Here is a 10,157-nt window from a genome sequence, read left to right on the forward strand (position 1 = left end):
TTCAGCGATAATTTTCGTGTGACATTTCTTACCGGCGAACGATTTTTCAGGTCTGCGAACAGCCAGTAGTCGTTGGGAACCAAATCTGGCGAATACGGCGGATGTATGAGCAATTCGAAGTTCAATTCATGTAGTTTTGAAATTGTTTCGATTGACTTGTGACACGGTGCGTTGTCTTGATAAAACAAACTTGTTTTCATTGCCATATGCGGTCCTTTCTTTGCAATTTCAGCCTTCAAACGTTCCAAAAACGCGATGTAAGATTCACTGTAAATGGTATTTCCTTTCTCAAGATAGTCGATAAATATTTCACCACGCACATCCCAAAATACCGAGGCCATAACCTTTCCAGCCGATAGTTGTTCACTCAGATGACGATCGTTTTGATTCCGGAGTGAAGTGATGAATCCATGAATTGTCACTTATCGACGCAAAAATTCCGGTTTGTTACGTTTAAACATGGCTAAACACTGCTTAGAATCATCACGCATGTTCGCATGTTCTCAGCTAACTCACGCATGTTCACTTTTCAATCATTAAAAACGATTTAGTGAATTTTGTTGCATTTCAGTACGTCTAAATTTTTGACTTGAATAGGATAACGGCTCCAGTAGTCATCTCTAGGTTAAAATGAAGGTGCATTCACTTCAAGTTTACGCGACGCTATAACAGCAGTATTGGACAATTTTCGAACTATTTTAACTATGGTATTTCTTCTTCCCGCTTTTGAGTAATTCTAGCAGCCGGCAGAAGTCTGGCAAGATACCGGCAACTGTAAAAATTTTGCAGGGGTATTCTCTCGCCACGTCACGTCTTGTGAGATCGCTCTTACTTCTTTTCTTCTATTCGACTTCATTTGATATTAGTCTATCCTGCATGTATTTCCAAAAATGAAAACGACTCTTGACACCCGATTTTTAACGATTCTTGTCTTGTATGGCAAGAATCCGGTAGAAACAGAACCATTAATAAGCGCTAAGTTAAAATCTCTATCGGAAGCGCCGATTGCATGATCGCCGACTCTTGCCGGAACTCCTGCAAAACCTTCTGGCATACGTTGCCAGGAGTCTGGGGGGAATCTACCAGGCACGTGAGAGCGGGTTAGAGCCGAATCAAAGATATTGTATTTTATAACGATTCGTTGATTGAAAGTCGAGTAATCGGTAAAATAACATGGTGACTCTACTAATGAGATTTCACAAATTTCTCGAGGATGGCTCAACCAAATTCGACAAACTTCGGCTCGTTTTAAGGGTGCAAAGGGGTCAATCGTCACAAATCACAAATCTCAAATGAATCTTTTAGTTGATAACATGTTATCGAAGTAACGACATTAGCGTTAGAGAACACTTTTGAGAATTACTCGAACCAATCTAAAAATTATGAATTTAATTACATACTTGAAGCCGTTTCTCGAGCTCGGCATAATGAAATGACGAATTAGATCGGCAACACAACATTTTACTAATCATTCAGTAATCCACATGCTCTTTTCCGAAAATCGTTAAGGTAATATGCTGATATCTCGGTAAAACGCGTTCTTTTGTCGATATTTGGCATAATATTATACTGAACCTATCAGTAAACAACAAATATACCGAGATCAGCAAAACCATTTGCCGAGATTTCGAACAGTGAGTTACTTTTACTGATAACTTTTGCCGAGTTGACAGCAAAATTTCTGCTGACAAGTTTGACAGTAATTATACATTTTGCCGAGACGATTGCTGAGCACTCAGCAAGAAAATTTAAGTGTGTAGTTCAACGAACAAATGTTATAATACATTTGAATGAAGAGAAAACGAAATTTTGGCATCACTAGTTGGATAAAAAAAGCCGATTATTATATATGCAATTGTTTCACTTTACAGAAAAAAAAACTCATGTCATGTTATATCTACGAACATACTTCAAACGAATGAATAATTAAACGAAAAGTTGGCGAAAGACCACGTGGTTAAATAAACGTACAATCTATCAATCAGTTAGAGTGTCATTCATGATAGGAGTAGTGAATTCAGTTAGAGCTTTTTGGATCTGAATCTATTAGGTTTTTTATCGTGACGACACAAATGAACAAGTATTCATCCTTGACAGTTCAGCGGTACTGTTTACAAACAAGCTTAAACAAAAATCGAAGAGCACATCTAAAACAATCATCTTTACACTTTGCAACTAGTCACTTTTATTTAATAATTATCAAAAACGAACCGTATTCAATCGTGAACAAATATTTTAAATCTTTATTTAGGCGATACGGACCGTAAATAGTCTGATCCAATTTGTCAATAAACAAACAAAAGAAATTTCAGTTTACAAACAGTACTGCTGGACTGTCAAAAAGTGTTCATCCGATTGAGGTTAGCAGTGACGGTAAAAAACCTAATTGATTCTTGAGCATTTTCAATCGTGGTATGATTCAAATGTTGTATTAGGTTTTTTACCGTCACTGCTAACCTCAATCGGATGAACACTTTTTGACAGTCCAGCAGTACTGTTTGTAAACTGAAATTTCTTTTGTTTGTTTATTGACAAATTGGATCAGACTATTTACGGTCCGTATCGCCTAAATAAAGATTTAAAATATTTGTTCACGATTGAATACGGTTCGTTTTTGATAATTATTAAATAAAAGTGACTAGTTGCAAAGTGTAAAGATGATTGTTTTAGATGTGCTCTTCGATTTTTGTTTAAGCTTGTTTGTAAACAGTACCGCTGAACTGTCAAGGATGAATACTTGTTCATTTGTGTCGTCACGATAAAAAACCTAATTGTGTATCGATGCCAGAAAAAAATTCTAACACAACTACATGATTCACGTAATTGTGAATGTGAAATTTGTATTATAACCAATCAACTCTGCTATGTGGCAATCGAATACAGAGCTGATTACTTCTACATTTGAGTATTAACATACTTGAGAATTAATCAGAACCATGTTAAGGGGCTGGAACTGGGGTTCACGAGAAGATTGATAGTACCTATTATGTTTCTCTGGACAGGACTAGCCTAGATACCGTGTGGAATCCAACGGAAAAATCCTTAACCAAGAATAGATCCACTAGGTACTTGCTTCCATGTCGTAAAACGCGACAATTGCAGGAGTTTATGGTTGCAAAATTCGACTAAATGACTCTTTTCGACTAAATTACTCTCTTCATTCAACAAACAGTTTTTTTTTCAAAAATATTTTCTCATAATTTTACGCAAAATAGTTTCATATCATTTTCCATTTAGCTTCTGAGTTTTATTTGGTATTTTTTTATTTTTCCGTGTTATTGCTTGTCTTTTCAGGTTATAAATTGAACGATAAAAATCAACTATCGCTAAGATCCGTCAACATTACAAGGTTAATAACAAAAATCGAATATTTAATAAAAAGTAGGAAAATACTTGTTTGTTTGATCTCCTAACTCCTGATAACCTATAGCACAAAATTTGGCTAACCACTAAATGATCTATAGAAGAAGTTACGTATCACACTCCAGATTTACAGTAAACAAATTAATATTTTTTTCTCCCGGTATCCGGCTGCACAGATCAACCTATATAACCAATAGACCATTTCGTTATAAATAGTAATAATATAGCAGAAACTATAAACAATCCAGACATTTGTGGAGTGCGCAGTAGTATATACGGCCCCTAGTTACAACAACTGTTGGACCATCATCCCACCCCATTTCTTAGGTGATCTAGTTTCGGGCCTGGCCAGTGCTGTTACAGATCAATGAATTCTGGGGTTATCAGAAGATGTACATTGAAGGGAGATTTGCTAGTCCCAGGTCTGTGGTGGACGCTCAAACTCAACTCAACCATGTTAAAAGCCAATTAACAATCTTAAGAAAACAATCATTGTTGCAAACCCAAAAGCAGTTTTCTTCGCTGTTATTGAATGGAAATTAAGAAGAGAAATGTCAGTTTATTTAGTACTTTTTTTCTAATAAACTGATGTTTTTTTTTAATTAAAAATGCCTTACTCATCAGTAGTTTAGTTTTGAACGATAGTAACTCAGTCATTTGTTGATGGATTGATATAAATTAACAACCAATCGGTACAGTATTTCAATAGCATATCATATAACAATTGGTTTGAATCGACTTATTTTTCACGAGCCAGTTATAGTATGCCATAATGATGTCATCCACCTAATTTCTCTAGACCGGCGGACAGTTTCGATTGTTGCTTCACACCTCGCATTTCATTCAATAGCAGTTTTGCGTGTATGGACGATTTACGCCATGCATGAAAAATTATAGCACAGTATGACCCTTCGCACAAAATGGAATCTATAAATATATACTCTGTCACAATTTCCACTTCAGTCGTTGGCTACCTGTGAACGAACAGGTAGCTTTTCTAGTGAGGGGGTGACAAAATTAAATATTACATCCACTCGTTCGCTTTTGCACTGTGTGCGTTATTTTGGATGTTATTTCCCGTCTGTTGCACACCGTATTCGCTTGAATACATTATATACCAGCTATCTACTGATTTTGATTTTCCAATGGCCAGCTGACAAATTAAAAACTATGAGCGATAGTTTTTTCGGACCTAATTTGAAGCGATTAAATGTCGGTGATCTGTTAATGGAATTGTCACATTGAACTTGATTCGAATTCACTGCTTCAAAGGTGTACGCTTAAAAAATTGACTGAGTCGACTGGATCATACTGGAACCCTTTCTTTATTTCTACCATTGAGATGTTTGGTTTTAATAATAAAATTTGTTACTGGTTGGCAAATCACTTCTACCCGGGAAAGTAGTCTGGTGATCAGTTGAAGGCAATTTGGCCAATAAGATTAATTCTGATTAACAATTGTTTACACTTACTTGTGAATAAACACTGATATCGATGACGTCCTGTAGAGATGACATTTCACTAGTGATACACAGACACGTAAGTTCTATGCCTGCGCTAAGGGGCTGTTCATAAAAGATGCCACGCCGCAAGGGGGTGTTGCATAAAACGTGAACTTTTGTGACAGGGGGAAGTTTTTGGAATGTGACGTCCAATATTTTCAATGAGCGCATTTTTGAAATACCTAATTATGTTAATGCTTTGCCCTATTTCCTGAAAAAAATCTCCACAATATACGTTTACATTCTATAGGAAAACGTGTATTTGTTGATGTAAAAGCTTCTTCTTGTTAATTCGGAAATGAATGATGCAGGAAATCATTTCTGTTGTGATCAGCAAAAGTGCACGGAGGAGCGAGTAAATTAGCGAAATTAATAAATTTTGCCTAATATGAGTAAAAAAGAAAAAGATGCCTTCAAACGGTTTAACTTAAGTTATGCACTGACAATTTTTTCAGTAATTTGAATTTCTAGCATTGATAATAGTATCAGGTGTACAACTTTGCTTCCGCCGTTTTCCGATAGGTGGCTGTACCGGCTGAGGCTGGTCAAAATACATAGATGATAATGCCTTTAAAGTGAGTGTGTACAGTGCCTAACGAATTGTCATCACCGTTTCAGTGACAGTTGTTCTTGTTTTCGTATTATTTACGCTCGAAAATGTCTGTTTATGTGCCCAATTCTCGCCATTTGCGTTTACTTTTCTGTTACAATTCGAAAAAATCCAGCTGAAGCGCATCGAATGCTCTCAGAAACTTACGGTGATGCTGCTCTGAGTAAAAGAACGTGTCGGGAGTAGTTTCAACGTTTTAAAAATGGTGATTTCGATGTCGAAGGCAAACATGGTGATGGAAGAGAAAAAACCTTCAAAGCTGAACAACTAAAAGCATAGCTTGATGAAGGTTCGTGTCAAACCATCACAGGAGATCGCTACCGAACGCAACTGATGCGCCTTAGTCGTGCGCTAAAAGAAAAGCGGCCACAATATCAAGACATGACAAAGTCATCCTCCAACACGACAATGCTCGACCTCACATCGCAAAAGTGGTCCAAAAGTACCTGGAAACGCTGAAATGGGAAGTCTTGCCCCACTCGCCATATTCCCCGGATGGTGCCCCTTCTGACTTCCACCTATTCCGTTCGATGGCACACGGCCTGGCAGATCAACATTTTCAATCCTTCGAAGAGTTGGAAAAATTATGGATAGCGTCAAAAGTGGACTCCGTTTTTCGAGCCAGGATCCGGAAAGATGGAAGAAAGTTGTCGCTAGCGACGGACAATACTTTGAATAATACATCTGTAAGCACTTTTTCGTAATAAAGCTTTTATTTTGGAAAAAAACGGCGGAAGCAAAGTTGTACACCTGACATATTATAAGAATTTCTCTTATCTGATTCTGATGCAGTTTATTCAATTGTACTTTATTTGAAAAAGGGCGGGAGATCAACGATTTCAGACGTAGATTATGTCATATCTTATCTTGATCATATGTGATTTTGCTCCACCAACATCAAAGCTTATCGAATCATCCAATGATTGAACTTACATAAATCAAGAATCATTTTAGCTTAAAATCACTACCCATTGTGTGACGGAAGATCAGTACCGATATTGATCGATGTGATTTAAAATTCACTGATCAACTGATCTTGAAAAGATTCTTCGGCAGTGATCTCGTTTTGATGAGGTTTTGGTCTTTATTTTCTCAGCCCTGTATGCTACACTAAGGAAATATTGTTCTTTACCTAAAACAATATAATATCTGTGTACCCCTAGGAGGAATAAAACAGACGATTTAAATGTTTCATCAATACCAACCAAATACTTTTGTTAAATTATATAATTAATATTAATAAAATAATTTCGTTGGTTTTGTAGTTTTAGAGATATTTTTTAATCTAATGACGGCATGAAATTAATCGATTTTCCCACATTTTTGTATGGTTTGTCATACATGTTGAGAATGTATTGAGATGAATTTTATTTATTTTGAATTCGTGAAATGTGACTTAGGGGGGTGGGGGGTCTTTGCTTCTGTGACAATTTGTGACAAAGGGGGGTTCACCGCAGTGAATTTGAGAGCTCTTCTTAAACATTCTGGTGCGATCCTGTGCTATAGAAAAATGAATAAACACGTGCTCGCATGATTCGCTTGTATTTACTGACGGGGAGAGAAATTCAAAATGCCCTTCACCATACAGAAGAGATGGACATCTCAACTCCAACAAATGTTAGCAGCACCCTCTCAAATTATAATGAAACACTCCGGATATGTAGACTATGTCACAGAAAGCTACCCAAGTAGCAATCCGAACATTTGTGGAGTGCGCAGTAGTATATACGGCCCCTAGTTACAACAACTGTTGGACCATCATCCCACCCCATTTCTTAGGTGATCTAGTTTCGGGCCTGGCCAGTGCTGTTACAGATCAATGAATTCTGGGGTTATCAGAAGATGTACATTGAAGGGAGATTTGCTAGTCCCAGGTCTGTGGTGGACGCTCAAACTCAACTCAACCATGTTAAAAGCCAATTAACAATCTTAAGAAAACAATCATTGTTGCAAACCCAAAAGCAGTTTTCTTCGCTGTTATTGAATGGAAATTAAGAAGAGAAATGTCAGTTTATTTAGTACTTTTTTTCTAATAAACTGATGTTTTTTTTTAATTAAAAATGCCTTACTCATCAGTAGTTTAGTTTTGAACGATAGTAACTCAGTCATTTGTTGATGGATTGATATAAATTAACAACCAATCGGTACAGTATTTCAATAGCATATCATATAACAATTGGTTTGAATCGACTTATTTTTCACGAGCCAGTTATAGTATGCCATAATGATGTCATCCACCTAATTTCTCTAGACCGGCGGACAGTTTCGATTGTTGCTTCACACCTCGCATTTCATTCAATAGCAGTTTTGCGTGTATGGACGATTTACGCCATGCATGAAAAATTATACCACAGTATGACCCTTCGCACAAAATGGAATCTATAAATATATACTCTGTCACAATTTCCACTTCAGTCGTTGGCTACCTGTGAACGAACAGGTAGCTTTTCTAGTGAGGGGGTGACAAAATTAAATATTACATCCACTCGTTCGCTTTTGCACTGTGTGCGTTATTTTGGATGTTATTTCCCGTCTGTTGCACACCGTATTCGCTTGAATACATTATATACCAGCTATCTACTGATTTTGATTTTCCAATGGCCAGCTGACAAATTAAAAACTATGAGCGATAGTTTTTTCGGACCTAATTTGAAGCGATTAAATGTCGGTGATCTGTTAATGGAATTGTCACATTGAACTTGATTCGAATTCACTGCTTCAAAGGTGTACGCTTAAAAAATTGACTGAGTCGACTGGATCATACTGGAACCCTTTCTTTATTTCTACCATTGAGATGTTTGGTTTTAATAATAAAATTTGTTACTGGTTGGCAAATCACTTCTACCCGGGAAAGTAGTCTGGTGATCAGTTGAAGGCAATTTGGCCAATAAGATTAATTCTGATTAACAATTGTTTACACTTACTTGTGAATAAACACTGATATCGATGACGTCCTGTAGAGATGACATTTCACTAGTGATACACAGACACGTAAGTTCTATGCCTGCGCTAAGGGGCTGTTCATAAAAGATGTCACGCCGCAAGGGGGTGTTGCATAAAACGTGAACTTTTGTGACAGGGGGAAGTTTTTGGAATGTGACGTCCAATATTTTCAATGAGCGCATTTTTGAAATACCTAATTATGTTAATGCTTTGCCCTATTTCCTGAAAAAAATCTCCACAATATACGTTTACATTCTATAGGAAAACGTGTATTTGTTGATGTAAAAGCTTCTTCTTGTTAATTCGGAAATGAATGATGCAGGAAATCATTTCTGTTGTGATCAGCAAAAGTGCACGGAGGAGCGAGTAAATTAGCGAAATTAATAAATTTTGCCTAATATGAGTAAAAAAGAAAAAGATGCCTTCAAACGGTTTAACTTAAGTTATGCACTGACAATTTTTTCAGTAATTTGAATTTCTAGCATTGATAATAGTATCAGGTGTACAACTTTGCTTCCGCCGTTTTCCGATAGGTGGCTGTACCGGCTGAGGCTGGTCAAAATACATAGATGATAATGCCTTTAAAGTGAGTGTGTACAGTGCCTAACGAATTGTCATCACCGTTTCAGTGACAGTTGTTCTTGTTTTCGTATTATTTACGCTCGAAAATGTCTGTTTATGTGCCCAATTCTCGCCATTTGCGTTTACTTTTCTGTTACAATTCGAAAAAATCCAGCTGAAGCGCATCGAATGCTCTCAGAAACTTACGGTGATGCTGCTCTGAGTAAAAGAACGTGTCGGGAGTAGTTTCAACGTTTTAAAAATGGTGATTTCGATGTCGAAGGCAAACATGGTGATGGAAGAGAAAAAACCTTCAAAGCTGAACAACTAAAAGCATAGCTTGATGAAGGTTCGTGTCAAACCATCACAGGAGATCGCTACCGAACGCAACTGATGCGCCTTAGTCGTGCGCTAAAAGAAAAGCGGCCACAATATCAAGACATGACAAAGTCATCCTCCAACACGACAATGCTCGACCTCACATCGCAAAAGTGGTCCAAAAGTACCTGGAAACGCTGAAATGGGAAGTCTTGCCCCACTCGCCATATTCCCCGGATGGTGCCCCTTCTGACTTCCACCTATTCCGTTCGATGGCACACGGCCTGGCAGATCAACATTTTCAATCCTTCGAAGAGTTGGAAAAATTATGGATAGCGTCAAAAGTGGACTCCGTTTTTCGAGCCAGGATCCGGAAAGATGGAAGAAAGTTGTCGCTAGCGACGGACAATACTTTGAATAATACATCTGTAAGCACTTTTTCGTAATAAAGCTTTTATTTTGGAAAAAAACGGCGGAAGCAAAGTTGTACACCTGACATATTATAAGAATTTCTCTTATCTGATTCTGATGCAGTTTATTCAATTGTACTTTATTTGAAAAAGGGCGGGAGATCAACGATTTCAGACGTAGATTATGTCATATCTTATCTTGATCATATGTGATTTTGCTCCACCAACATCAAAGCTTATCGAATCATCCAATGATTGAACTTACATAAATCAAGAATCATTTTAGCTTAAAATCACTACCCATTGTGTGACGGAAGATCAGTACCGATATTGATCGATGTGATTTAAAATTCACTGATCAACTGATCTTGAAAAGATTCTTCGGCAGTGATCTCGTTTTGATGAGGTTTTGGTCTTTATTTTCTCAGCCCTGTATGCTACACTAAGGAA

The sequence above is a fragment of the Malaya genurostris genome, chromosome 2 (assembly GCF_030247185.1).
Source record: "Malaya genurostris strain Urasoe2022 chromosome 2, Malgen_1.1, whole genome shotgun sequence".
NCBI classification, from domain to species: Eukaryota; Metazoa; Arthropoda; class Insecta; order Diptera; family Culicidae; genus Malaya; species Malaya genurostris.